General features: G+C 34.1%; 1 long non-coding RNA gene across 1 annotated transcript in view; it reads right to left on the bottom strand.

Annotated features, from left to right (window-relative positions):
* LOC145286147 (uncharacterized) overlaps positions 1 to 27,609 on the bottom strand; it is a 396,037-nt gene that overhangs the window by 52,468 nt on the left and 315,960 nt on the right. The window lies entirely within an intron of this gene.

The following is a 27,609-nucleotide window of genomic DNA, read 5'->3' as shown; positions in this document are numbered from 1 at the left end:
CCGTCCGAGCTTACATTATTAGAGAGCGCATATGCCTAAGGGTAGATAACTCTTAGGGTTATGCCCCTTTACTTGTGGACATCACATCTCTCCCCATCTTGGTGGGACGACCTGTCTTATTTTACTTTTTACTATTTTTATTTATTTATTATTATTATTTTCTTTCTTTTTTTTTATTTTATTTATTTTTTTTTTTTAACTTACATTATGAAGTCTTTTAGTCTGGCTGGAGGCAGTCTTTTCCGAGATGGATTTCATCTCGGTAACTGGTCAGCTATTTGTGTTTTGGGCATTTCCAGGTCTTCTGGGGTGTGTGGATTGTACTCACCTTCAGAGTCAGAATCGGAGTCAGGGTTTTCATTCCTAAGTGTTATGCGTTTTAGCAAAGAAGAATTTCTAGTTACTTGGTGATTTCCTCTCTGAGCCGATATCATACTTCCCTTCATTTTTGTAACGGTATATAGTTTAGGATTGATGGTGGTGACAGTTTATTTTGCCTCTTCTGTCTGTTCAAGACCTTATCACCCAGGCTGAGAGCTGTTGTTTTTGTCTTTCTATTAGCGTACCCCTTCATCTTCTCCTTTCCAAACTATTGGCCAAGAACTTTGCAGCTAACTCTACCCTCTGTGACGAAGGCCATCAACTCCCCGTATTTCCTCCTACAACAGACAACACTCTATCCAACATACAAATATCTGTGCACGAGGTCGCCAAACTAATCAAGAACCTTGATTCCAGACGGCATTCCAATTATAGTGTTGAAAAAGCTTCGACCAGAACTTGCCCCCATACTTACAAAACTGTTTAAGCATTGCCTTAAGGAGAAGTGTTTTCCAACACCCTGGAAAACCTCGTCAGTATGCCCTGTATTTAAGAACTCAGGTGATAAATCATCCCCCTCTCAGTACAGACCAATAAGTCTCTTGTGCGTCATGAGTAAGTTACTGGAATCCATATTAAATAAAGAAGTAGTCAACCATCTCAGCAGAAATGCCCTCCTTAGTGACATGCAATATGGTTTTCGTTCTGCTAGATCTACAGCTGATGTGCTAACAGTTATATTCCATAGGATTAGTGAATCTCTCGACAAAGGCTTCCTTTCTAGGGTAATTGCTCTTGACATATCAAAAGCCTTCGATAAGGTTTGGCATAAGGGCCTACTTCACAAGATTTCCAGCTACGGTATAACTGGAAATGTTTTCTCAATAATTAAATCATTTCTCTCTGATAGGTTCATAAGAGTAGTGGTTGACGGGCAGAAATCTGACACCTACAGTATTAATGCTGGAGTCCCCCAGGGGTCCATCCTGGGCCCAACTCTCTTCCTGATCTACATCAATGATCTCCCAAAACACATACTAAATTCATTCGTTGACATCTATGCTGATGACACGACCATCTACGGCAACACATCAAAGGCCGTAAATGACAAATTTCTCTCTGATTCCCTCTCCTCTGATCTTGAGTGCGTCGTTCAGTGGGGAAAGAGATGGCTGGTTACTTTTAATGCATCTAAAACAAAGCTTCTATCTTTACATCATCAACGCTCTGTTCCTCATCTAACATTAATTGAAATGGATGGCTCTCGTCTTGGGGAGGCTCCATGTTTTGACAAGCTTCTGGGTTTGACCTTTACTCCTGATCTGAAATGGAACAGGTATATAAAGTCTGTTGCCTGGGAAAATGGTAAGATCCTTCTACCGCTCCAGAAGATATCTCACTACTAATGCAATTCTCTATCTCTATAAAAGCCAAGTACGTCCAAAGATGGAGTATTGCTGCCACATCTGGGCTTGAGCTTCAAAAAACAGCCTATCCTGCCTTGACAAAGTACAAAATAGACTTCATGGCTTAGTGGGGGATGCTCTCTTCTCTTCCTTGCAACCTCTCTCCCACAGAAGAGACGTTGCGAGCCTGTCTTTGTTTTATCGTTATTTCCATGGCAAGTGCTCGTCCGAGCTCCAATCTCTGGTCCCTCCCTCGCCAATCCTTCATGATAAACCACTAGCTAAAACCACTGTCAGTAATTTCCCCCACTCTTTATCTGTGCCTAAATCAAAATGTAGATTCCATGAACATAGCTTTTTTCTGAGAAGTGCACGCCTGTGGAATTCTCCTCCATTTGCCTGTTTCCCACCTGACTACAACTTGGACGTCTTCAAGTCCAACATAAACAAATTCCTGATTAATCGCCCCCTTAAGTAAGACGCTTTATCAAATCTCCAATACCAACTATTACTACGATATTATCCCATTAATTATTGTACACAAAATGACCCTTATCCCTGTGTGGCTTACGGGCCTTGATAAGTGGTGATCCCCATGTAAAAAAAAAAAAAAAGTAATTTTCTTTTATTTTTTCATGCATCGGCCCTGTTACTGGGCTTTCGATACCATTTGGTATGCCGATGTTCATTTTTCGGCCCATACAAGCTTCAAATGGAGATATTTTTGTGGTGGTATAGGGGTGGCTCTATATTGCCTTAGGAAATGTGGTAACTGGGTCTTCCAGTTGTGGCCGCAAGAACGTATTTTTTAGGGTGCGCATAAAATGCTCTACTTCACCATTTGCCTTAGGCCATAGAGGTATAATATGTCTATGTTTGAAACCTGCTTGTGCAGCTAAGTCTCTAAAGTCTTGTCCTTGAAATGGCGGGCCATTATCAGATTTTAGAACGGTCGGATATCCTTGTCTAGCAAAGATCATGTTTAAATGGGGAATAACTGTACACGCAGATATTGAGGGTATTACCTCCACTTCAGGGAATCGGCTGTAATCGTTGATTATGACTAACACATAGTCACCTGATGGGAACGGACCTGCAAAATCGACTGAGATTTCAGTCCATGGTGCAACTGGTAGTGGTGAGGAGTGTATGGGTTCACGGTTCATGTGCTTTGGGGCTGAGGGAATGCATCTGTGTATTGCTTCCTCCACCAGTCTATCGATTCCTGGGAACCACACCTTTTCCCTTATTAGTTGCTTGGTTTTGACCATGCCCTGGTGAGATTGATGGGCTATATCAACTGATCTCTTCCTTAATTTTGAGGGAGTTACAAGCCGGTGTCCTCGAAGGATGATACAATTGTGTATTGAAATTTCATCCTTGAATGGGGAAAAACTTGACAGCTGGGGGTCATTCCATCGTCCATCTTTAACAGCAACGATGACCTTTTATAACTGGGGGTCCTGTTCTGTGGCTTGTTTGACTTCTTCAAGAGTTAAAGATTTTGGTATTGTATTCTGAGCTACATACCTTATTTAGTCTTCTGCTAAATTGTCTTTAGATGGTATGTGTTGTGGGTGACGACTCAGATAGTCTGCAGGGTTTTGGTCAGCTTTCCCGGAACGGTATACCAAGTTGTACTGGTAGGGCATGAGACGAATGCGCCAGCGTTCAATCCTTGTTTTTGGTTCAAGACTTTTCACAATCCCAAGAAGAGGACGATGGTCTGTGGTGATTTTGAATCTCACTCCATATAAATAGAGATGAAAATGTTCAGCTGCATATACGATGGCTAACATCTCTCTCTCAGTTTGAGAGTATCGCTGTTCTACATCTGTGAGGGCATGACTGGCATAGCATAGCACCTTCCCATCTTATGTCAGAACTGCACCTAATCTAACTAGGCTTGCATCTACCAGGATGTCGGTAATGTTGGGGACTCCCGTCTGGAGGGAATCAAACAGCATGAAAGAAAGACAACGCAGACATAGGTTTGGACAACAGCTCGGTCGCCAGAGAACTGCCGTCCGAGCTTACTTTTATTAGAGACCGCACATACCTAAGGGTAGATAACTCTTAGGGTTATGTCCCTTTACTTGTGGACATCACAGTATATACATATAAAACTAATAGAAAATATACAATCTCTATATCTATAAAAGTGAGAATGTGTGTGAGGGCAACTCTCAACCTATATACTCAACAAATTTTTGATCTACAGACTTGAAATTTGGTATAAAGAGTAATCAGACTTGTGGAAAATGTTTTCATTGGTTTACATCCAGAAAAAAGAGGCTGCTAAGGGGTCAAAATTTAAAAATTGGTAAACTGTGATAGATAGAACTGGAATCATATATTGGCTTATGTTATTCAGGCATTCTTTGTTTATACACAACTTGAATACGTCAGTGAGAGATGTATGAGGCTGAAAGTTGATGAGAGCTTGACTCCATGCATCCTGCTTAAAGGAGATCGTGAACAAGACATGCGAAGAAAAAATAAAAACTGGGCAAAACTCTAAATAAAGCTCTTTTAAAGTTTCACCAAAGTGCAGAAATAACATCTTACCCAAAATTTAGACATACATCCACAGTCGAATCACTTTCTCTCCAATTTCTGTTTAAACCGTATTAAGCCCAGCAAAATAATTACCCAAAATGCTAATTTTTCCTCTTCTTATTGAACTAAAAAAAAAAGAAGGAAACAAACGACTCATTCGAATAATTTGATTTACTGCCAAGAATCTTTTCATATCACTAAGCATGTAATGAATTATTTGCGTAATGCAACGCATTTCACATTCTCTGTCACGGATATTTTTAAAATAGAGACGTTACCAGTGACATGCGGAGAACCTTTTTAGGGCAGATGCTCAAGTAAAAAAAAAAAAAAAAATACAGTAATGGTAGGGCACAGGCTTATAATACATTCCTCTAAAATAAGCATTTTTAAAACAGGATAAAAGGAGGCTCATGCTTGGGCAACTCTAGCACCTATCCTCTGCACACTCCTGGACATTACAAATTGTTGTTGTTGGTGTCTGTTGTCATTGGGGCAGTGTTCGAATCATCTCGTTTTTCCCAATGACTAGTAGAAAGCATAGATGTTTTTTTTTGTTTTTTTTTTATGAATCTGTTAACTCACGTTTATCACAAAAAGAATACTGGTGCTATTTGAACAGGCGGTCTGAAGATACCGGCTTCCTTGCCTAAAATGTACGGAATATTGGTGCTATTGTTTTTTTTTTTTCTTTCTTATCCTTTGCAAAACTCAATCAGATTCTACAAAATCATTTTCCTCTACAAAACAACCAAATCAAACCCCAAAATCATATAACAAACACTTGAAGATATATAAAGAACTTGAAGTGTAAAACCTTTTCCCAAAATGATCAGATTAGGCAGTTTATAACGCAAAAAGTATTGATATGCCGTAAAATAAAACAACCAAACTAAAGAAGGATCATAATACAGAAATGATCAGTGGTAAAAAGTCTTTTAGAATCACTAAATGGATATTTCTACTGAAAGTAAACGTTTGGCAATGTGCCTTTTTATTATATTTGGTTCTTCACTAATTGGTTATGGACAAACTGTGCTGAATAAAATGTACAACATTATTTTAGGATAATCTTATGCCATTAATAAATAGTATTTCTTGCGATTTCTTCTTTTTTTCTGTTTCACAATTTTATTTTATTTATTTATTTATTTTTTTGCATCTGGGAATCAGCATCCTTATAAATGGTTTTTGGATTGCACGTTTATTCAAGGATCATAGCAAAAAGCCAATTATCACTTGGAATATCTGCAAAACGTTTTCTTTTTTTTTTTTTTTTGCTATTTCCTTTGCAAGTAGATGTGTGCCAAAAATCAATATGGTCGTAGGATTTTTTTTCTTTGAACAACGCACACCTTCTGACATGCTTACCTGTCTGTTAGCACATAACTGTAACTAATTGCATTTACATTAGCAGCTTACCCATAAAAAATTACTGACTCATTTATGTTTCTGAATTTTTGAGATGAGGATTAATTATTCATATTATTTGGATTCTTCAAACTACTGTTCTCATCTTGAGTGTTATTTTCAGAACGGGTAGCATACTCTCGTTCCATCAGGCATGACAGGGTAGAAGTCCTTAGGTTTAAAGATCCTAAAATTCATATTAGAATTGTCTGCAAGGTCCCGTGGTATAGTTGATAAAGTACTTGGTAAAATTCAGTTGTAAAAAAAAGTTACACTCTTAAAGGTCGTAGGTTCAATCCTCAGCACAGGTGGCACTCAAAATACAATTGAAAATTACTTAGCCTTTCTACCTAGTCATGGTTGACGGAACAAGAGCATGCTACCCCCATGGGTTTAATTAGCAATTTTTATGCTTCATATCTTTAAATATTTATTCATGCTGTTTGGTTTGGTTGCTTAGTAGAGGAAATTTATTGTTTTTATTTTGGGATTGGAAAAAACTGATTCAGTTTTCCAAAGGGAAATGAAAAAGATCAATATTATTGCAATTTGGGTCAGGATGCCGGAATCTTCAGGCAGCCTGATCTACATTAGGATAAAAGAATGCGATTTCGAGAAGTTGGCAACATGAGACTTCATTCCAGATGATCCTGATTGGAGTGCTACTGTTGGATATTATTTCCCTGTGGTGAGCATTATAGTGGCTTATTTGAACTCTCCATGTATAGACTATGTCTCTGTCTTAGATTTCATCTTCAGAATTGGTATCTTCATTGGGATGTACTGATGGTTATCGATAGTGCAAAGGAAAAAAAGAAAGGTTTTTTCCATTGTAGTAGAAGATGAATTCTTAATGTGAATGTCTTATAAGGAGGAACTAGAGATGTGAACTCAGTCGGACACCTTTTATGGGAATAATGATAAAATAGAGTTTCGCTTTCTATTTCCAGCGTTTATATTGGCGTTATCTCATGTTCTTCAGGTTCCAGGGATGCCCTTCATGCTATACAGATTCCATCTTCTTCATTCCAGCTGATCCAGCCCTTCCTGCATTCTAGATTCCAGTTTCTCTGCTCTTGTTAATCCAACCGTTTTCTGCCATCCGGTTTCTGTTCCTGTTGATCCAGTTCTTTCTGCTGGCCAGGTTCCAACTTTTAAATTCTTCTGGATCCAGCCGTGACTGCTATCCAGGTTCCAGTTTCCCTCATTCCTCTCAATCCAGCCTCTACCGCTGTCCAGGTACATCTATTGCTGTTTGTTCAGCCTTCCTCCTTCCAGAGGCATCATAAATTGACTTCCCCCAGTTCTTCTCCATTTTTTCCTTGTGTTGCAATGATTACAACCTCTATTTTATAATTGTTCATCTTCGTTTGCCCCCTACTTCTTTGCCATTATTATTTATATCTACTTTCTTTGTAGTAAGAGCAATCACCTCAGTGACCAGGGTATCGGCGCTGCCAATGTGTGGGTCAAAACTCTCCAAGTGATTAACTCTTGCAATAATACTACGCCTATTCAACTAAGATAGACCCTTGGAGAATTATTAGTATTAGTGATTATTACAGGCTGTCCGTAAAGACATACAGGTAAAAAGAAATCAGTTGGAATTTACTTACTGCCTAATGAAACAAGATATGAGACAGGGTGGGGGAGTGGAGCAAGCCGGTTTAACCCAAGGGACATTCTAGTCGAGTTTAAAAACCGCCGAGAATGGATCTGTCACCATTTTACATTGTGTTTTTTTGTACGTTGAACAGCTTTCAGCAACCAGCCAATTTATGCCAGACTCACCAGATAACATCTCTTGGTATTCTGTCAAAAGCTTTCTCTAAATCAACACAAACAAAATACAGGTTCTTCTTCTTACCAAGATACTTCTCTTGCATTTATTCCAGGATAAATGTAGCATCTGTAGTATTTTTCGCAGGCATAAAATCAATTCATTTATGTTCATCTAATTTCTTATTTGCTGCGCAATTATTCGGCAAAGAATGTATTAAAAAGTACATCACAGTTTATCTAAGAGTAAGACAAAATATTGATGTAAGCATTGTCGATTTCCCTTTGAGTTAACTAAAAGCCAAATAAAACTATTTTGTAAAATTTATTGATTGCTTCATCATCATCATCATCATCATCATCATCATCATCATCATCATCATCACTGTTCTTATCTATAATTAAAACAAGAATCCTTCCCTCTACAACTAGTAGTATTTTTCGACTTACCCATCACCATCATCATCATCATCATCATCATAGTCTTTCTTCTTATAATTAAAACAACGATCCTGTCCGATACAACTACAAGTATTTTTCCTCCTACCTGCATCATCATCATCATCATCATCATCATCATCATCATCATCATCATCATCATCATCATCGTCATCATCATCATCATCATCGGTTTACCATCCGTTTTACATACTGACATGTGTTGGACGGCTTTTAAGAATTGACCTATAAAACCCCTCTCTCCGGACAGATCTTCATTGATTTCTCTTTCAAATCAACTTTAATCACTTTCTCCTTGGCCTTTTGTTGCCGGTTGACCCTGCTAGATCAATTGTTCTGTATCTATTCAACTAAGAAATCACATTCATTTTTATGACATGCTCATGCCAACGATGTCTCCTCCTTTACATTCATCTCTCTTTTCTGTCCAGATTTGATATTCCACTAAATCAGGAATCCCCATAGCTTTCGAGCCATATTGTTCACTTTTTAGAGCTACATGAGCCCAAATAATAATAATAATAATAATAATAATAATAATAATAATAATAATAATAATAATAATAAAAATAATAATAATGATAAAATAATAATAATGATAAAAATAATAATAATAATAATAAAAAATAAAATAATAATAATAATAATAATAATAAATAATAACATTAATAATAATAAACATTATAATAATAAAATAATAATAATAAATAAAAAATAATAATAATAACAATAATAAAAATAATAATAATAATAATAATAATAAATAAAATAATAATAATAATAAAAAATAATAATAATAATAAAAAAATAATAATAATAAATAATAATAATAATAATAATAATAATAATCATAAAAATAATAATAAAAAATAATAATCATAATAAAAAAAATAATAATAATAATAATAAAAAATAAAATAATAATAATAATAAAAAATAAAATAATAATAATAATAATAATAATAATAATAATAATAATAATAATAATAATAATAATAAAGACTTCATTCTTTTAATCGTTTTCCGAACAAAAATAAAAAACCACCACACTATTTTCACACATTTCCAATTTTTTTAAATTTTTCATGGATATTTTTAATGTTTTCCACAAGAGCTCCATGGGCCAGATTAAAGACTTTAGTTGGGTGGATCTGGCCCGGAGGTTGTAGTTTGGAGATCCCTTGTTTAAATCATGCCCTCAACACACAATGATCAGGTTTCACTTCCATACATTATTACATATTTTACTCATTCCTGATACTCAAGACCCTTATCTTGTTTGACAGTGGTAACGCTCTGCTAGTTAGTGATGATAAAAGTTTCCTGAACCTTTTCTATCCACTTTTAACTTTTGCAAATATTAAACCATTAAAATATTAACTAAATAATATTATATTATTCAGGTTCTTTTCTAATCGTGGGCCCCTGGGTAAGTTCCATTTTTATCCTATGTCTGAAATGAGCCTGATTGGTTGCCACGAATTTTGATAATTGCTAAAATTTTAGTTGAATAAACTGCAGAAAAAATAAAAGTAGTGTTCGATTAAGGCTATTATATATTTGATTTTTTTTTGTGTGTATGTGTTTGTGTTTGTATGTGTTTGTGTGTGTATGTGCGTGTGTGTGTGTGTGTTTGCTTCTGGGTGAGTAAGATTGTGCAGCGTCAGATTCTAAATTGAGAAGTGCTTTTCTTGCATTAAAGTCATCATCATTATAAGTCTTATAAGAAATACTGTAATCCGCTAGGTCAATGTTGGTAGTTTGTGTATTAGCATATACATATGAATGTAACTAGAACAGATAATGGTTATCTCCCCCTGCCCCCCCCCTCCACTCACGGCGAGATGATCTGACACAAGTATCAGAAAGTGGGGGTTGAAAAGCCAACGGCCTAGAGGAAAAGCATTCTAACCTACAAAATAAAAATAATGCTTGTGCAGCCCTGTCGACATTTCATGGTAGGAGCGCCGTAAGTAATTACTAATAAACTAACTCCTTCTCCAAAGGAGAAAGTGAAAATCCGTGAGGGTGGACCCTCTAGAACTGCCTCAGGACTAGAAATAATACTTCAGTCAACAGTTTTCTATACTCTATTGGTTTTGATGGTGAGGAAAAACTAAAAATGTTTTTTTTTTTTTTCTTCTTGAGAGTCTTTGACAAGAAATCGATTCTAAAACTTCTTGGTCTTTTTTTCACATCAAATCTTTTTTTGAAGTTCATATATTATATCCATTGCTCTTTCTGCTTCTTGTGTGGTTCTCTCTATCGCTCTAAACACTTTCTCACACCTGAGGATATTCTCTAGCTCTACAAATCTACTATCAGACGATGTATGGCGTATTGTTGTCACATTTGCGCTGGTGAATCTCTGTCCGTTTGAGGGTTTTGAATAAGGTTCAAAAACATATCTGTAATTTGATTGGCTTCACTATTTCTTTTTCTCTGCAACTTTTCTCTCTTACAGACGTGATGTTGCTAGTCCCAGTCTTTTCTATAAATATTATTACGGCATGTATCCTTCAGAATTGGCTCATCTATTCCCTGCTTCTTTTGTTTCAGTTCGTTTGACTCGTTTGTCTAATGGTCTCTACTAATTTGCTGTTTTAACACCTTATTTTAATATGGCTGTCTTTGCTGGTAACTTCTAACCAAAAACCGCACACTTATAGAACTCTCTTTCTGCTGACTATTTTTCTCCTGTCCATGCGCTTGGCTTTTTCAAGACTTAGCTCAATAGGCATCTCCTGTCTTTGTGATAACCATCTTTCATTCTCGCTAGCTCCTGATACCAAGTGGCTTCATGCCTTTTATGGAGCGATTTTTTCGTGAAAAATAAACTTTTAAATACATCAGAGATTCACCTCCTTGCCCCCATTTGTTATATATTAGGGCCCTACACCGGTAATTTTAGATTATGTTAACTAGTATAAATTTTGATAGTTTTTCATTAAGTGGCCGTAAGCACAGCCTGGTAGCCAACGGAGATGAAGGTTCAGAGGTCAGCTCCCTAGAAAAAAACATGCTAGAAGCAGGTGTCGGATTAAATAAGAAATTATCATGTGTTCAGGGGATTGGAAAAAAATTGTTGACGCAGTTTACGTCAAAAAGGCTGGGATAAAAGACGTGCCCACACAATGCAAGGATCTAAGTGAATCTCCTCAAGATTGTCCATTCATCGACCAATTCTTTATTTAGTAAGAATTGCATCAAAGTTGGAAATATTTTTTAATTTTCACCAGCTATGGGCAAATAGCTCCACTGCCTTGTAAATGCCTTGGGAAAGGCAAAGACTGAAGGAGTAAACCCTGACAAGCTGCATTGGCTCACGCCATATTATCAAATTTTGTCTGCAAAAACCTAGGTTTCCTTATCACCTGCCCAGGCCTGCATCCACAGAGCCAATTCCAGGTTCGAACTGTATAGCCACAGCAGATGCTGTAGTGCACCAGACTAGATGCAGAACACCATTGTCTTATTAGACAGAAAGTTGCCATCAAGTAAATTATGTAAGAAAGAATTAAATGTAGCATTTCTTTTATAATGAGTTAACCTTGGTCTTTCCCCTTGTGAACAAATCCCTTTCCCCAATAAAACCTTTAAAACCACTAACAAATCTCTTTGTTTTTCCATGCATGTTAACAGAAGATCACAATCGCTGGAGGATCAACGGCCGCTCACATGGGAAGCAACGAAGAGTTAACTACATGTGTGTATAACGTAAAAAGACTGTTATGAATTTATTGCGTTCCTTGATCCCACGAGTGCACAAGTATGCATTTGGGGGTTCGTGTTACTAAACACATAGATTCAAAAATGTGATCAAAAATCAAATATATAACAAATAAATGTTATCAAAGGCAAGATAAGTTACTCTTCTACCTATCTGCAAAGGTTTTTAGTGGTTTTAATCACTTTAAAACGTGTAATGGTTCGAAAATCATACAGTGTTTATCAGTATTTTTGAAAAAGAAAAATGCCGTTGTGTTCGCTGTTGAATGCGTTAAGTTTAGGAAAATAAGTTCAAACTAAATAATTACACAAAATACTGTTAGAAACCCACCGAATATATGTCCGCTTATGTTACGGTAACATACATTGAGTGAGTTTCTAACAGCATTTTGTATAGTTTTTGATTTTAACTTATTTTACTAAACTTAACGTGTTCAGCAACGAGCACACCGCCATTTTGCCTTTTCAAATATACCTATAAAAACTGCATGATTTTCAAACCGATTACACGTTTTAAAGTGAGTAAAATCACTAAAAGCTTTTGCAGTTAGGTAGAAGAGTAACTTATCTTGCCTTTGGTAACATTTATTTGCTATATTTTTTTTTTAACTTTTGACCACTTTTTTGAATCTATTTATATAGTAATACAAACCCTTCATTTGTTATAAAACGCATTGTGCATCCATTTGTATAACGTTGTTTAATGTTTGTTTGAATTGTTTTTTATGAAGATGCTACACAATCAGAGTATAAAAAAAATACACTTGTGTGGAATGGATGGCATGAAACTGCTGTAAAATGATGACATGAGCCCAACTTTTATTTTTATAAACCTCTATCTGAAGAGATACTGATCACTCTATTTATATGTACAAAGCCTGCGATCTTGATTCAGATCGGGTCTAGAATCTTATCCAAACAAAAGATAGTATAGCGCCAGATTCCATTCTGGGAAATGCTTCTCTTGCATTAAAAGCCAGTACTTTAAAATCCTAAGCGACAAACTGTGACCCATCGTGTTATCAGATCAGGCTGTTTGAAGATACTGGCTTCCTTACCTAAAATACATCAAACATTGATGCTATTGTTTTTTTATCATTTCCCTTTGCAAAACTCAATCATGTTCTACAAAGTCAAAAGCAATATCAACAAAATAATCAAACCAAACGCCATGAATAAATATTTGAATATATAAAGAACTTAAAGCATAAAATCTTTTACCCAAATTACTAGATTTGGCATTAAATAGTCGAAAAAGGATTGATATACAAACAAAATGACCAAATCAAAGCAAATTGCGATCCGATAGGTCAAGTTAATACATCGCATATTAGCATATATTTTTACTACCCTGAACCATGTGTGAAGGTAAATGGAATAGATATTTAAAATATATCTTAAAATACATCCAAAAAATTGGCATTAAACTCCCTCTCACTGCAGAAAGATCGGATTTGATAACACGAAGGATCACAGTTTGTCTCTTGGGATTTAAAATGCTGGTTTTAATGCTGTACAAACATTTGCCGCTATATTATTTTTTGATAAATATGTTTCTAAACCCGATCTGAATGAAGACTGCAGCCTTTGAACATATAAAGAAAGTGCACAATATTTTTTCAGATAGAGGCTTATAATAATAAAAGTTGTGGGAGGGATGGGGTAGTGTAGTATCTTTTCTGTTTTTATGAGATCATACTCAGAAGCATTATTACTCCTATTTTATTCCTCTCTTGTATGGTCATAACAATATTCTCCCAGGTATTGCTTTTTCCTAACAAAAACATGCAATCTCTGCTCACATATTTTTGTTAGTAATACCCATATTTCTTCTTCTTCTTCTTCTTCTTCTTCTTCTTCTTCTTCAAAGGCACAGCTGATAGTCTGGTCATGCAGCTGCTGATTTTAAAAAAAGTCCATGTCACCCCATTGAGATTTCGGCACTGACTGCTTGTACAGTGTTTATGATTAGGTCATCAGATCTAAGCCTGCCCTGTTTTCAGGAGGCCGTCTTCCTTGGCATTTCTCCCCTTCAGATGGTAGTGTAGTATCTGTTCTGCTATCATTAGACTGTCCTCCCAGGTATTAATTCCACCTTTGGAAGTGATAACATAGTATCTTTTGTCATTATGAGATCATCCTCCCAAATATTACCTCTTCTTTTGAAGAGGGTTGTGTAGTATCAGTTCTGTAGTCATTAGATCATACTCCCAGGCATTACTTCCTCCTTTTGTGCGTGTGTGGAAGGGAGGGCAGTGTATTATATGTTAGTTTGCTGCCATACCATCCTCCCAGACATTGACCCCTTTCTTAAGGCATAGTGTAGTATCCGATCTGCTGTCCCAGGCATTTCCTCCTTCTTTATGTACATATGTATTCCTATTTTACGTGGACAAATGTAATAACAATGCAGACCTTACCTGCTAGACATTTTCTTTTAAGGCACGCCTGCTTATAGTAAGTGTGTGTGTGTGTGTGTGCGTGTGTGCGCACGCGCGCGCGCGCGTGTGTGCATGGCGTCATAAATGTGCGTTAGAGATAATTACGCATTTTCTTTTTACGTTTCTTGTTATTTGGGTTGGCAGTCTTGCATAATAGCTGCACATTTATGTAATCCATAGAAACGAAAACAAGTAGCTGTTATAAATTAACAATCAGCCTGCGCAACACTTGGAAATTTTGCAAGGACATCGCAGCGGCGGCAGTGTAGAAGGAGGAGGAGGAGGATGTGATCCATCCTGCTGTATGAGGGGGAGGGTTGTAGCCAGGATTTACGCTACTGCTAGCAACCAACACGATCAATGAAAACTCGCCTCACAATTCGTCTCGCTTCTTTTCTGCTCTTCATTCATCTCTCTTCCCCCTCTCTCTCTCTCCATTTCTTTTCTTCTCCTTCTCTTTCCAATTCTCTTATTTTTTTTCTCTCTATTCAATTTCTCACCCTTTCTCTTTTCTTTCCACCTCCTCCCTAACTCTCTCCCTTCCTCCTCTTTCTTATTCATATCTCCATTTTTCTTCCTCGCCTCCCCCCTCTCTATATTCTCATTTGTTGAAAGAATTGATGTAAGCGAAAACCGGAAGGATGTACAATTTCAAGTCCGCAGCTAGATCATACTCCCAGGCAGCTAAACATAAATGAAAACTTAGTTCCCGATATATATATATATATATATATATATATATATATATATATATATATATATATATATATATATATATATATATATATACTAGCTGTACCCTGCCACGCATTGCTGTGGCTTAATTTCGTGTAATGGAAAATTCTAATAAAAAGAGAAAATGCATGTTTCTTATATTCTTAGTACAGCAATCCACTCCAAAAAGTAAAAAAAAAAAGGCGAAAATGAAAAAAAATATGGTACTCTTGCAGAATTGGATCCGGATCCTCGGGAGTTACCATCAATCATGGCTTGGGCTCGACCAACATTCAGTGGATTAAGCCGAAAGTTGCTAAACCATTGAAACGCTAAATAGTTTTCTTTTTTATTGTATTCAAAAATGTGAGTTTTTAATTAATATTTGGGTAAGGGGGGGGGTGTTACTATACACAGATTCGAAAAAGTTGTTCAAAAACGAATAAATGAAAGCAAAGGTAAGGTAAATTACGTTTCTATCTAACTGGATAATTTTTTAGTGTTTTTATTTAATGTAAAATGTTTAATTGGGTCAAAAACGCAGTGTTTATCTATATATTTGAAAAAGACAAATGATCGCGGACTCTGTTGAATACGTTAAGTTTGGGAAAATCAGTTAAAAACTATACAAAACAATGTCAGACACCTCCTGATTATATGTTATTGTGACATAGGCTGACATATTCGGTGGGTTTCTGATAGTATTTTGTATAGTTTTTTAGTTTTAAATCATTTTCTCAAACTTAACATCATCAACAGTGTCCATCACCGTTTGTATTTTTCAAATACACTGATAAACACTGTTCTTCGAGCCGACTAAACGTTATAGTAAATAAAACAGGTTTGTATTACTAAACACAGAAACGAAAAAGTTGTTGAAAAATAAATATAACAAATAAATGTTATCAAAGGCAAGATAAGTTACTTTTCTACCTAACTGGATAAGATTTTAGCGTTTTTATTTAGTGTAAAATGTTTAATCGGTTTGAAAAAATTTAGTGTTTATCTGTATATTTGAAAAATACAAATGGCGGCAGACTGTTGAACACATTAACTTTGGGAAAATGAGTTAAAACTAAAAAAACTATACAAAATACTGTCAGGAACTCACTCAATATATGTTACTGTGACATAGGCAGACATGTATTCAGCGGTTTTTAACAGTATTTTGTATAGTTTTTTTTTTAGTTTTAACTCATTTTCCCAAAACTAATTTGTTAACACAGTCTGCCGCCATTTGTAATTTTCAAATATAACAGTAAACGCTGTGTTTTTTGAGCCGAATAAAAATTTTGCATTATAAAAACAAAAAAAATTATCCATTTCGGTAATAAAGTAACATATCTTGCCTTTGATAATATTTGTTATACATTTATTTTTTGACAACTTTTTCGAATCTATATGTACAATAGTACAAACCCAATAAAAACACTAAAAATTATCCAATTAGGTAGAAAAGTAACTTATCTTGCCTTTGAAAATATTTACTTGTTATATATTTGTTTTTGTTGACAACTTTTTCAAGTCTTTGTCCAAGTACAAACCCAAAGGTGTATTTTTCTGTCTAATTTTATTTTTGTTACCGCGCTTAAATTTAAATTTCACGATATCTTTTTGGGAGGAGGGTATTTTTTTTTACATTAGATCCACCTCCACAATTTTCGACTATGCTGAATAAGTAAATCTCATTTAAAATTTGCAGAGGCCATTAGTTTTCGAGATATAAAGACTTGTACTATGCACTATAATTCACTGACGGCCATGAATAAACACTCCCAATCTCCCCATATTAAGAACAGCTTTTGGAATAAACAACACCCATGCCTAACCATATGTTTTAACCTTTTACCTGCCTTTCGTCTTTTAAAAACGGCTTTTGGAATAAATACCACCATTCTCCCCATGTTAAGAACGGCTTTCAGAATAAACACCCCAACCTACCCATGTTAAAAATTGTGGAGGTGGACCTAATGTGAAAATTTACCTTTTGTTTTTTAATAAATTGTTAGTTGAAAGCACAAAATAGTGGCAAAACATCATCCCCTCCCCTTGGTAAGAATAGCAAAAAAAAAATAATGTTTTTTTTGGTAGAAACTTTTCTGTATTTCACCTAACAATTTCTGGTGCTAATGAACTTACTAATCCGTGCTATTTTTTAAATTGAATTTTCAAGTTCAATTAAAGTTTTATGATATGTTTTTTATTCAATTGTAAGGTTAAAGTACAGAATAGATACAAAACACCCTCCCCTCCCCATGTTAAGAATGGCTTTTTAAATAATAATGTTATTATTTCAGCACGGATCACTCTCTACATGAGTAACTAATATTTTTTTCAGCCATTCTTACCATAGAGAGGAGATGGTGTTTTGTAACTATTCTGTGCTTTTTTAACTAACAATTTATTATTAAAAAAAGATATTGTGAAATTATAAAAAAATAAAAAGATATTGTGAAAGTTGAATTTAACTTGGAAAAAAACAAAAAACAATGTGAACGGCGCGTTCAACATTGTAGCCGGACCTTATTTAGCAATAAGGTCACGTGAGTCGATTAATGGGTGCTACTGCACTTACTGATCCGCGCTATTTTTTTAAATCGTATTTCCAAGCTTAATTAAAGTTTTATGTTTTTTTGGTATTTTTTTTAGATTAGGTCCACCTCCACAATTTTCTTTTAAATGACGACTTGTAAAGGTTTTCGACTATGCTGAATACAGAAATCGCATTGAAATTTTGCAGAAATAAGTAGTTATCGAGATATAGATAGTTGTTTTATGCATTATATTCTTTGGCAGCCATCTTTGTTACGCGTGTAGATTTGTTTATGACGTGCGCAAGCGTGTAAAAAAGACGGCTACCAGAGATTGCAATACATTATACAAATTTTTAATATCTCGATAACTACTTATTTCTGCAAAATTTCAATGCGATTTCCGTATTCAGCATAGTCGAAAACCTACAAAAGTCGTCATTTAAAAGAAAGTTGTGGAGGTGAACCTAATCTAAAAATTTACCGTTTTTTTTCATTCAATTGTAAGGTTAAAGTACAGAATAGGTACAAAACACCCTCTTCTCCCAATGTTAAGAATGGCTTTTTAAATAATAATGTTATTATTTCAGCACGGATCAATAAGTGCATGAGTACCCAATTTCTTTAAAAGCATTCATATTTTCTTATATAAAAACAACTTCTGTAAAAAAAAAAGAAAAAACGTGCACTTTCAATCTTTGTTAAAAAAGGTTTTCTTGAAAAAAACCCAAAAAAATATGGTAAAAAAAGCAAAGAACAAAACGTTAATCGGTATTCATGCAGAGAGTGATCCGTGCTGAAATAATAACGTTATTATTTAAAAAACCATTCTTAACATGGGGAAGGGAAGGGGTTTGTACCTAATCTGTACTTTAACCTTACAATTGAATAAAAAACATATAAAACTTTAATTAAACGTGGAAATACGATTTAAAAAATAGCGCGGATCACTCTCTGCATTAGCACCGAAAGTACAGAATAGTTAGAAAACATCCTCCCTCCCCATGTTAAGAATGGCTTTCTAAATAATGTTAATGCTTACGTACTGTTCCTTGTCTGCTTAAGTTTAATTTTTGTTTATTAAATTGTTAGGTGAAAGTCCAGAATAGTTACAAAACACCCTCTTCTCCCATGTTAAGAATGGCTTTTTAAATAATAACGTTATTATTTCAGCACGGATCAATAAGGGCACGAGTACCCAATTTCTTTAATAAAGAAAAAGCATTCATATTTTCTCATGTAAAAACAACTTCTGTAAAAAAAAGAAAAAACGTGTACTTTCAATTTTTGTTAAAAAGGTTTTCTTGAAAAAAAAATACGGTAAAAATGCAAAGAACAAAACATTAATCGGTATTCATGCAGAGAGTGATCCGTGCTGAAATAATGACGTTATTATTTAAAAAGCCATTCTTAACATGGGGAGGGGGTTTTGTACCTATTCTGTACTTTAACCTTACAATTGAATAAAAAACATATAAACTTTAATTAAACGTGGAAATACGATTTATAAAATAGCGCAGATCACTCTCTACATTAGCACCAAAAGTACAGAATAGTTAGAAAACATCCTCCCTCCCCATGTTAAGAATGGCTTTCTAAATAATGTTAATGATTCAGTACTGTTCCTTGTCTGCTTAAGTTTAACTTTTGTTTATTAAATTGTTAGGTGAAAGTCCAGAATAGTTACAAAACACCCCTATCCCCATGTTAAGAATGGCTTTTTAAATAATAACCTTATTATTTCAGCGGGGTAGCTTCTCTGCATAAGTACCATGTTTTGTTTTTAAATTGTTAGGTGAAAATCCAGAATAGTTACAAAATACCATCCCCATGTTAAGAATGTCTTTCTAAATAACATTATTTCAGCACGGTATTTTCTATGCATACATACTATCTATTTTTGTTTATTAAATTGTTAGGTGAAAGTATAGAATAGATGCAAAACTCCCTCCCAATGTTAAGAATAGCTTTCTAAATAATGGTATTATTTCAGCATGGTACCTTCTCTGCATAAGTACTATCTTTTGTTTATTAAATTGTTAGGTGAAAATATAAAATAGTTACAGAACACTTTCCCTTTCCCATGTTAAGAATGGCTTTCTTAATAGCGTTATTTCAGCACGGTACCTTCTCTGCATAAGTACCATCTTTTGTTTATTAAATTGTTAGGTGAAAGTACAGAATAGTAACAAAACGTCCTCCCCATGTTAAGAATGGCTTTCTAAATAACGTTATTATTCTATTATTATATTATTATGGTACTTTCTCTGCATAAGTACCATGTTTTGTTTATTAAATTGTTAGGTGAAAGTACAGTACTCATGCAGAGAGTGATCCATGTTGAAATGTTATTATTTAAAAAGCCATTCTTAACATGGGGAGGGGAGGGTGTTTTGTACCTAATCTGTATTTTAACCTTACAATTGAATAAAAAACATATAATAAAACTTATATAATAAAGAAAAATGTTTAAATTAAAAAATTTGGAAGATAAATGAATTATGTTTCTTTTTGTTTTTTTTTTACTTATCGAGTAAACAGAAAATGAAATCTACTTTGTTTTGTCAATTCGTGGCTGTGAAATGAATCGAACCGGAAGTTCAGTTTTATCAACAAAACAGGTTTGCACTAACGGTTACGAAAATATATTTATTTTATTTAATATTTTAATAATTCGTGAGGTAAATTTATTTTAATAACATAAAAACATCCCTCGACTCTAAAGATGGGTTGTCTGAAAATTTCAAATAAATTGGTAACGTAGAAATATGGTTTTATTCACTTATAACGAACCAAGAATTACATTTTTTTATATATATATACATATATTTATGTATATATATATATATATATATATATATATATATATATATATATATTGTTTATGCTTTTGCAAAAAACAGGAAGCCTTTGATATCGGGAATATATATATACACACACACAAGTCATAATACAAACCAACTATGAAAAACCAGGAAAAGTTTTGTACTAATGTTTTTTTTTTGGTCCCCCCTACAAAAGAAGGAATTGGACCTAATAATTTCACTCCCGTTCGTCCGTTCGTCAATTCATCTGTCAAAAACCACGCCTTGGATTTAAAAATAAAAACTTTGCACAAACATAAGCCACGGTGAAAGTAAATTTTTGCTAGAACAGATTTTCCAGGATAACTCTGCCCCCCCACCACCACCACCAGGCGGATGCATTATAGGGTAAAAGCTCATCCGCTTTGAATTTTTTGGGGGGAAATTTTGCACAAACATAAGCCACGGTAAAAGTAAATTTGTGCCAGAACGTTTTTTCCGGGATAACTCTGCTCACCCCTCCCCCGAGGAAGTGCATTATAAGGCAAAAATTGCTCCCAAATCGTTCATCCGCACATTTGTTCGCACTTGTCTCAATAACCCCGCTTTGAATCTTTTTTTTTTTGAGGGGGGGGGAAATTTTGAACAAACATAAGCACGGTGAAACTTTTGCCAGAACGGATTTTCCGGGATAACTCTCCCCCCCCCTCGAGGAGGTGCATTATAGGGCAAAAGTTGCCCCCAAATCGTTTATCCATTCATTTGTTCGCACTTTTCTCAATAACCACGCTTTGAATTTTTTTTTTTTGAAATGTTGCACATTGGTTTAAGTGAAAGCAAATTTTTCGCTCATGGAGGAATAACATTCCTTCTCATCAGAGGGTAGGAATTAGCAAAATGCAGGATTGGATAATGCAAGTATTTCTTCGAAACTCTGCGGATTAAGGACTATCCACTTATCAAGTGTTTCCTTTTCAGATTAGATATGTTTTTAACTCTTTTTCAAAGTGTTTTTTAACATGTTTTATTAACTGTTTGCTTCTATTATAAGCTCTATCTCCTATTTGGTTTTATCGAGCTTTTACATCTGGTTGAGATTACTTTATAAATATTAATTCTTTAATATTTATAATATACTTTAGTTTTACCATCTTGGATCATGTTGGTAAATTTAATTGTAATTTTTATTTTATTACAAGCTCCTGCTTGGTTGAGCTTTTTATTCTCTCCAAATATGTTTGAAAAGGAAAACATTCCTTTGTCTGCCAAAAATATCCCTATTCCTACCCAACAAGAATATATCCACAAATTTCTTCTCGCTTTGAACACTTTCCTAAAAAATATAAGGTGGAAGACTTATCACCATGACTTAAGCATTAAAAATAAACTTAAAGCGCCTATTTCCTCTGAAGACCAACCTCACCCAGAAATCTTAACAAATGAACTCCCTATCAACTCTCATAGAGAACAAAAGAAAATCGAAAGAATTGCTGCCAAATTTTATGGATTAAAAACCACTGCCCATCCCAAATACAACCCTTACCTTGAGGAGTTTGAGAATTCCATGTTAAATTTAGTCAAAAAAAAAAAAATTAAATTTAAGAAACAAAAACACCATTATAATCCGGTTACTCGAAAAATAAATAATTTTGTCGAAAAAGTTAAAAAGAATAAACATATATTTGTCCCTGCTGATAAGACAAAAAATTATTATTAACTTGACTATCCTACATATAAAAGACTTTTGTATAAAGAACTTAATAAATCTTATAAAATAGTCCCTCCTAAGACTTTAGATTCCATTAATTCTGAAGCTAAACTTTTACTGACTTATATAAATATTCATAACTTCACTGAAATAATTTCTCCGGGTACCCCTAGATTCACCCTCAAGTATCATAAACCTAATTTCTATGACAACCCCTCCATCAGATTAGTCTGCCCATCTAACTCTGACTTAGGTGCTGTAAGCAAAAATATCTTAGGTAGAATCATCCCTTCTATTAAAGAAAAAGTAAGTTTCCCTCTTTGGCTAAATTCAGATTCCGTAATTAATTGGTTTGTCTCCCTTAAAAATAAACACCTCCTTAATTTCATAACCTTTGACATCCAAAATTATTATCAATTTCTCCGATCCTTTTAAATAAGGCTTTAATCTTTGCTAAAAGAAATTCTGACTTAACTAATTTAGAAATTAAATTAATTCTCCTAGCGAGAAAGTCCCTTATACAATTTAACAATAAACTTTGGACGAGAAAGGACACCCCTGATAATTTTGACATCTTGATGGGTCCTTCTGACTCTGCAGAAGTTACCGATTTAGTGGGACTCTTCTTACTAAAAGAACTTAAATACCACTTTAAACATATCCAAGGGGGCCTTTATAGAGATGATGCTTTTTTTACTACAACAGCCAGGCCAAGAGAGTACAACAAAACAATTAAAATATTACATAACTTCTTTAATAACTTTGGCCTTTCTATAATTATCGAAGCAAACAAAAAGCTTCAAATTTTCTAGATGTTACACTTAATCTTAACACCAAAACTCATAGCCCCTATCATAAACCTAACCTTACGCTTTTATACGTCCATAAATCTTCTAACCACCCCAACTCAATTATAAAATCTATAGTACCATCACTCTCTAGAAGAATTTCTGTTCTTTCTGCTGATAAAACTTTTAATCAAAATGCTACTTTCTTCAATAATGCCTTACGGAACTCAGGACACAAAGAAAAGATTAAATACAACCATTATGCTCCTCCTGCAGGCCGCCTTAAATCTTTAATCACACAGAATATGACTCGTAAGAAACCAGTTCAAATAATAAGATCTGCTGCTATCAATAACAATGAACCAGTCTACATATATAATCCAAACCAAAATACTAATCGTAATACCTCTAACCCACCCAGTCGCATCAGGAGAAAGAAAAATATTTGTTTAATCCTCCATTTAGTGTAAATGTTAAAACTAATATACCTAAGGAATTCTTCAACATTGTACAAAACTCTTTCAAATACCCACACAGGTATAGTTCTATTTTCAATAAAAACTCAATCAGGATTTCTTATTCAACAATGCCTAATTTAGCACAAAGAATCTTAACATCTAATAACAAAAAAATTAAATTAGCCCCCAAAAATCCCTTTCCCAATTAAACCCAAAACTAACTTTAATTGTAATAACACACATATGCCCACTCAATAATGATTGCATCCATAAAGATGTTATATATTCATGCACAATTACTGAGCTCCCACAAAATCCTCCCATAACAGACACTAATATTTCGTCTTCAAGTTATCCTTCTTCCCATCCTCCATCTGATATAGTTACTAATCCAATATACCATTCGAGCAGCCCCTCCATCTACAATCATACAACTAGCAATAATAATAATAATAATAATAATAATAATAATAATATTTCTTCTAACAGCCATCCTAACACTAACAACACTCATTATCCCCTCCAAAATAGTCCTCATACAATCATTGTCCCACAATTTGTTGAACATTATGAACAAAAGTCAAACTATTTTACTAATACAAATCAGCAAATTAATATTAATATAGACCCCGAGCTTTTAATAAAGTACATACATATATCGGCGCTACTTCAACATTAATTAAAAAAAGAATATCAAACCACATTTCTTCTTTTAACAACCATAATTCTAATGATAACCAAGGAACTTCTCTAACCACTTTAATTAAAAAACTTAACTCTTACAATACCCCCTTCTCAGTCAAATGGACTATCATAAAAAAGTTAAGTCTTATACTCCAGACTCTAAATCATATCGTCTCTGCACAACCGAAGCTATAAATATAATTACTTCCCCTCCAAGTAACAATATAATAAATTCTAAAAACGAACTGATCTCTTTCTGTAAACATAAGTCTAAATTTAATTATGGTAATTTTGAAATTACATAGTTATTACTTTAACCTCTCAGATAGATATATAATTCTTCTTTAACATTATCGTTTTCTTCTACATACTTTCTTAATATTTATAACTTAATAATCCTTTATTTTACTTCTTTATTTCTTCTTTGTTTGGCCGGTTTTCTCTGCAAATTCCGTCTTAGTCTTAATATTCCTATCTACCCACACATCTATATCCTGCATGTATATTTACTTATATTTCACTATATGCATTTACTTACTTGCTTTATCCTGAATTTACAGATACCGGCCATACTCTCCCTTTAAAATTTTTTTTATTTTTTTATTTTTATATTTTATTATTTATTTATTTACTTACTTATTATCTATTTTCTATTTATTATTTATTTATTAATTAATTTATTTATTTTTTCCATTTAGTGTCTTTTAACAACTCTTGCTGACATTTTCTTAAGCAATATCCTGTACATTTTAGTTAACCTATTTTTTTGCCCTATATTTTTTTCGCGCCTTTAACATCCTTTTTGGCTGGATCATTTTGACATTTGTTTTTCTATCTTATATTTAATTCTATCACCATTTAATTTTTTTTCCTCCTCTTCTTCCCTGATCTTTCTTATTATGTCTCGGCAGTCGTGTTAAAAGCCTATCTTATTTTTCTTTTATTAATATTATTGAAATTTTCCCCTTTTCTTTTCTTTGTACATATTTGTAAATTATTTCATGAATTTCGGCCTTTTTGGTTTATTTTGGACCATCTTCCAATTACGTGATTTCCTTGGATTTTACTTGTGCAAATGGAAACTCAATTAACTTTCTTGGAGTTATATTTTTGGATTATACCGTCATTGGATTATTTACCTTTCACCAGACTATCCATTCACGTGTAATCACCTTTTTCTTCACCATATACCCTCTGCTCCACTTTTTGTTATCAAGTAAGATCTTTGACTTACTTGTTGTTTCATCACATACTTTTGTATGCAAAATCCGATCACGCATTTTGCTAATTCCTACCCTCTGATGAGAAGGAAAGTATTTCTTCGAAACTCCGCAGATTAAGGACTATCCACTTATCAAGTGTTTCCTTTTCAGATTAAATATGTTTTTAACTCTTTTTCAAAGTGTTTTTTAACATGTTTTATTAACTGTTTGCTCCGATATATATATATATATATATATATATATATATATATATATATATATATATATATATATAGTTTTATTTGTAATTTTAAAGCCAAATGAGCAGTTCTTCCACCTGGCAGTAATGTTGCAGCTATTCTAGATGATGCAAGAGCTAAGGCTCTGCCATTATGTGATCGAATGATGTTCAAAATTAATTTAATTAAGAAGGTTTTACCAGTTCATCCTGGCACATCTAAGAAAAAATTTCTTCCACTCCATTATGACAGTCTGAATTACTTTGTTGTAAATATCTTTTTGCTCAGGTATTAGTTTTTTTAATATTTGAATGAATGTACAACAAAAGATCATCTGTGTTGTAAGTTTGTTCCTGACGCAAATCTACATCAAACAAAATAGCAACAGATCGATTTGGTGATGTCATTTCCAATTGAGTTAGAACTTTGTTTACAATTTCTAAGCACAAATTTTCATTCCTTATCAATGCCTTATTATAGATTTCTGCTGTAAAATCCAGGTAGGTATTTGCATTTTCATTGCGTCTTTGATGGAAAATATCTTCAGCCATGTGTGATTTATATTGGAGATGAAGAGGAGCAAGTTGTCAATATGATGACAAACAATGCACGAATTTGAATCGGATGCGATGTGTTACATGCATGATTAATGCATTCATCCCAGTGTTCATCATTTTCCAATAAATTCGGAGCTTGACATGGACTGTGAAATGTGGCAATTGTTAATTGCTGGAAAGACGTTGGCCAGGGACATTTACCAACAGCATGTGAAGAATGAAATATTCGTTTTGTTTCGACTGAATAGTATATAGTCTGCCTATTGTGTTTTCTTTGAATATTCTTGGATGTCCGTCGACTCTACCTCCTCGTTTGCGCTGTTCAAATAATTTTCTACTCCTATTCCATGTATAATACATAAGCACTTCTGAATAGAGCAGTGTGTCAGTTTGACATAACATGAAAAAAGCTGTTAATGTTGTCGCCAGTGGATTAAGAGCTATCTGTTGCACATTTGAAGCTGTAAAATAAACGCGTTGTCCATTTTCTAAATGTACTGATAAGTGAACAATAGCCAGACTTCGTTCATGTATGGGAAATGAAAGAATTCACCATACAGCTTCATTACTGCTTATGTATCTTTCAGCTTGAAACTGTGCAATTTAATCGATATGTATGTTTGCATTCCTGTCATTGGATTGAATTTTCAAACCAAAACTGCCATATTGCTGCCTTTATTCACATACTTGCAAATGTATTTGATGGACTTAACTGAGTTACAGTATTCCACATTAATGTGTGATTTGTAGGCTTTTGATAGCAAAGGTGAATATGGAACAACCCATCGGTTATCAACTTGTATATTGCCATTTCGCATTTGTATGATTGCTAATTTACCGCCATTTTCTACTGACCTTCTTCTGTATAAAGGATATCCATCAGCTCCTGTAACTATGTTGGATAGTAATGTTTGTGGATATTGCTTAGAGCATTTTTCATCTTTCATGCACGGTGAATTTTGATTCAATATTACAAGATCAATGTATCATATTTTTTGTCACAACTTCATGCAAATCTTTATCAATATAAGCATCAGGTATTTCAGCACGTATTACATTGTCGATTTCATTTGGACTGATTTTGAGCCAGATTAGTATGTGTTAGTGTGGTAATCCTCTCTTTTGCCACTCCACCGAATACATCCAGCAGCACGCAGACCAAATACTTTATGTTTAAGAATGAAATCTATTAGCGATTTCAGCTTTGGTCTGAAAACAAGTGTTGTAATATCATGCCTATCCACTAATGATTGGCCAGAAAGTAATTATTGTATATCATCCCAAGCAGGGTTGCCTTTGAATGTAATGAATAGATCAGGGCGCTCATACGGACGAACATATGTAAATGCATCTTGAGTGTACTTATGCATATGGTGTGGACTGCCTAAATATTAAAATGGCAAAATCGTTAGTCTTCCAACGTTGGTTGTATTACCATCATTAACAACTGCATCACGCAAATGAACATATTCTTCAGAGCAAAATTTGGAATGATTCAAACGGATGAATAGCAAACGTTCAGATTCAACTTTTGCATAATACATGTCTACGATGTATTGGTGGAATAATTGACGGCATTTCAGAATGTGATTGGTTTCATTTTCTCGTCATTAATCGGTATGAATAATAGTTCATTGCGCTGCATTTTTTATTTGTTTCCTCACCACTAACTGGATTTATCATGTTAACATTGAAATGATATCTATCAGCACCATCCCAAAAGATGATTGGATATTGCAGGGCATTGTAGCATCGATGAGTTTCTGCAATGTTTGTCAATTGATCAGTTCTCCTATGAAAGACAATATCCCTCGGTTGAA

The sequence above is a fragment of the Euprymna scolopes genome, chromosome 10 (assembly GCF_053919585.1).
Source record: "Euprymna scolopes isolate OS-2025 chromosome 10, ASM5391958v1, whole genome shotgun sequence".
NCBI classification, from domain to species: domain Eukaryota; kingdom Metazoa; phylum Mollusca; class Cephalopoda; order Sepiida; family Sepiolidae; genus Euprymna; species Euprymna scolopes.
This window is presented reverse-complemented; position numbering and strand designations above follow the sequence as displayed.